This window comes from Nothoprocta perdicaria, unplaced genomic scaffold, assembly GCF_003342845.1.
Source record: "Nothoprocta perdicaria isolate Ctin4 unplaced genomic scaffold, notPer1 scaffold_447, whole genome shotgun sequence".
NCBI lineage: Eukaryota > Metazoa > Chordata > Aves > Tinamiformes > Tinamidae > Nothoprocta > Nothoprocta perdicaria.
Genome location: NW_020455696.1, coordinates 238,567 through 241,385, shown reverse-complemented (window position 1 = coordinate 241,385; position 2,819 = coordinate 238,567). Strand labels below are relative to the sequence as shown.

The window sequence follows — 2,819 nt, the reverse complement described above, 5'->3', positions numbered from 1 at the left end:
AAAGGGCTGCACCCAGGGATGTGCCTGGAGTGCTGCACCCAAAGGGCTGCACCCAGGGATGCGCCTGGAGTGCTGCACCCAAAGGGCTGCACCCAAAGGGCTGCACCCAGGATGGGCTGCACCCAGGAATGCACCCGCAGTGCTGCACTGAAAGGGCTGCACCCAAAGGGCTGCACCTGGGATGGGTTGCACCCAGGGAGGCACCTGGAGTGCTGCACCCAAAGGGTTGCACCCAGGATGAGCTGCACCCGCAGTGCTGCACCCAGAGCGCTGCACCCAAAGGGCTGCAGCCAGGATGGACTGCATCCGGAATGCTGCACCCAAAGGGATGCAGCCTGGAATGCTGCATCTGGGCAGGAGGCTGCACCCAAAGTTGCAGCACCCTGCAATACTGCACCCAAAGGGCTGCTCCGCAGAGGGCTGCACCCAAAGCTGCTGCAAAGTGGAGAGCTGCACCCAGGGAGCAGGCTGCATCCAAAATGCTGCACTCAAAACACTGCATCCCAAAGTCTGTACTCAAGGAGGCTGCACCCAAAGGGCTGCACTCTGGAATGCATCCTGCAGTGATGCCATCCCAATATCCCATCCCTGCAATGACGCCATCCCAATGACCCATCCTGCATCAGCTGCATCCCAGCACCCTGCTCCTGGAGCAAGGCCATCCCAAACCCCTGTCCCTGCATCAACACCGTCCCAGAGTCCCAACCGGCAACGACCACATCCCAACGTCCTGCTCCTGGATCAAGGCCATCCCAACATCCCAATCTGCAACGACGACATCCCAACACCCCTGCAGCAACGACAAGTCCCATCCCGTAATGATGCCACTCCAACATCCCACCCTGCATCGGTGCCACCGCAACATGCCATCCCTGCAGCAATGCCATCCCTGCCATCCCTGCCGCAATGCCAGCCCTGCAGCAATGCCATCCCTGCAGCAATGCCATCCCTGCAGCAACGCCAGCCCTGCCGCAATGCCATCCCTGCAGCAATGTCATCCCCGCAGCAATGTCATCCCTGCAGCAACGCCAACCCTGCAGCAATGCCAGCCCTGCCGCAATGCCATCCCTGCAGCAATGTCATCCCTGCAGCAATGCCATCCCTGCAGCAATGCCATCCCTGCAGCAACACCATCCCTGCAGCAACGCCATCCCTGCAGCAACGCCATCCCTGCAGCAACACCAGCCCTGCAGCAGTCATCCCTGCAGCAATGTCATCCCTGCAGCAATTCCATCCCTGCAGCAACGCCATCCCTGCAGCAATGCCAGCCCTGCAGCAACGCCAGCCCTGCAGCAGTCATCCCTGCAGCAATGTCATCCCTGCAGCAACGCCATCCCTGCAGCAACGCCAGCCCTGCAGCAACGCCAGCCCTGCAGCAGTCATCCCTGCAGCAATGTCATCCCTGCAGCAATGCCATCCCTGCAGCAACGCCATCCCTGCAGCAACACCATCCCTGCAGCAACACCATCCCTGCAGCAATGCCATCCTCGCAGCAACGCCATCCCTGCAGCAACACCATCCCTGCAGCAATGCCAGCCCTGCAGCAACGCCATCCCTGCAGCAATGCCAGCCCTGCCGCAATGCCAGCCCTGCAGCAATGCCAGCCCTGCAGCAATGCCAGCTCTGCAGCAACACCAGTCCTGCCGCAATGCCAGCCCTGCAGCAATGCCAGCCCTGCCGCAACGCCATCCCTGCAGCAATGCCAGCCCTGCCGCAATGCCAGCCCTGCAGCAATGCCAGCCCTGCAGCAATGCCAGCCCTGTGCCATCCCCGCAGCGAGCACTGAGGCTGCAGGGCCGGTGAGGCCCCTGGATGCAGGAGCAGCACACGGAGCAGATGGCAACCGGGCACAGGCATGGGCACAACGTGGGCAAGACGGGGCACGAGGGACACAGGCGAGGGAGCGGAAAATGCTGTGCCCAGCCTGGCTGGTGCATGCAGGTGAGCTCGGATGAAAGCCGAGGACGTGCTGGGAAAGCCTGGGATGCAGCTCGGCCGCATGCAGCGGCACGAGGGGCCAAGGGAGGCTGCAGCGACCGCCCTGCGCGGAGCGGCCAGCCCAGCGCGCCGTCCTGCTGCTGCCACCGCATCGGGCTCTGCATCGCATTCCCACCTGCTCCGGCATGCACGTCTGCATCCCTATCCGCACTGCCTCCACATCTGCATCCTCCTGCACATCTGCAGCCTCCACACGTGCAGCTGTCGCTGCAGCTGCAGCCACAGCCCCAGTCCCTCAGGGCATTCCCAGTGTCCCGCTCCTGGCTCTGCTGGCCTGGCCCTCTCCCCATTCCCATCCCGGAGCCAGGGGCAGCCACGAGGCACCGGGATCTGGTGCAGGAGCATGAGGCTGGATCCCCATTCCTGCCCCAGTTCCCCCCATTCCTGCTCCAGCTTCCCATTCCTGCTCCAGTTCCCCCATTCCTGCCCCAGCTCCATCATTCCTGCCCAGGCTCCCTCATTCCTGCTCCAGCTTCCCATTCCTGCCACAGTTTCCTCATTCCTGCCCCAGCTCCCTCATTCCTGCTCCAGCTCCCCCATTCCTGCTCCAGCTCCATTATTCCTGTCCCAGCTCCCCCATTCCTGCCCCAGCTCCCCTCATTCCTGCTCCAGCTCCCCCATTCCTGCCCCAGCTCCTCAATCCTGCCCCAGCTCCCTCATTCCTGCCCCAGCTCCCCTCATTCCTGCCCCAGCTCCACCATTCCCGCCCCAGCTCCCACCGCCGCGCCATTGCAGAGGCAGCTGCACTTGCAGCTGGAGAACCCCCCGAAGCGCCTGCAGACGCCGAGGTGGCCACGACGACCACGACCAGCGCTGCAAAT

At 63.3% G+C, this 2,819-nt stretch overlaps 1 protein-coding gene across 1 annotated transcript in view; it reads left to right on the top strand.

Annotated features, from left to right (window-relative positions):
* LRRC4 (leucine rich repeat containing 4) overlaps positions 1–2,819 on the top strand; it is a gene marked incomplete at its 5' end in the record, with an annotated part of 20,265 nt that overhangs the window by 16,908 nt on the left and 538 nt on the right. The gene's annotated exons all lie outside the window — the stretch shown is intronic.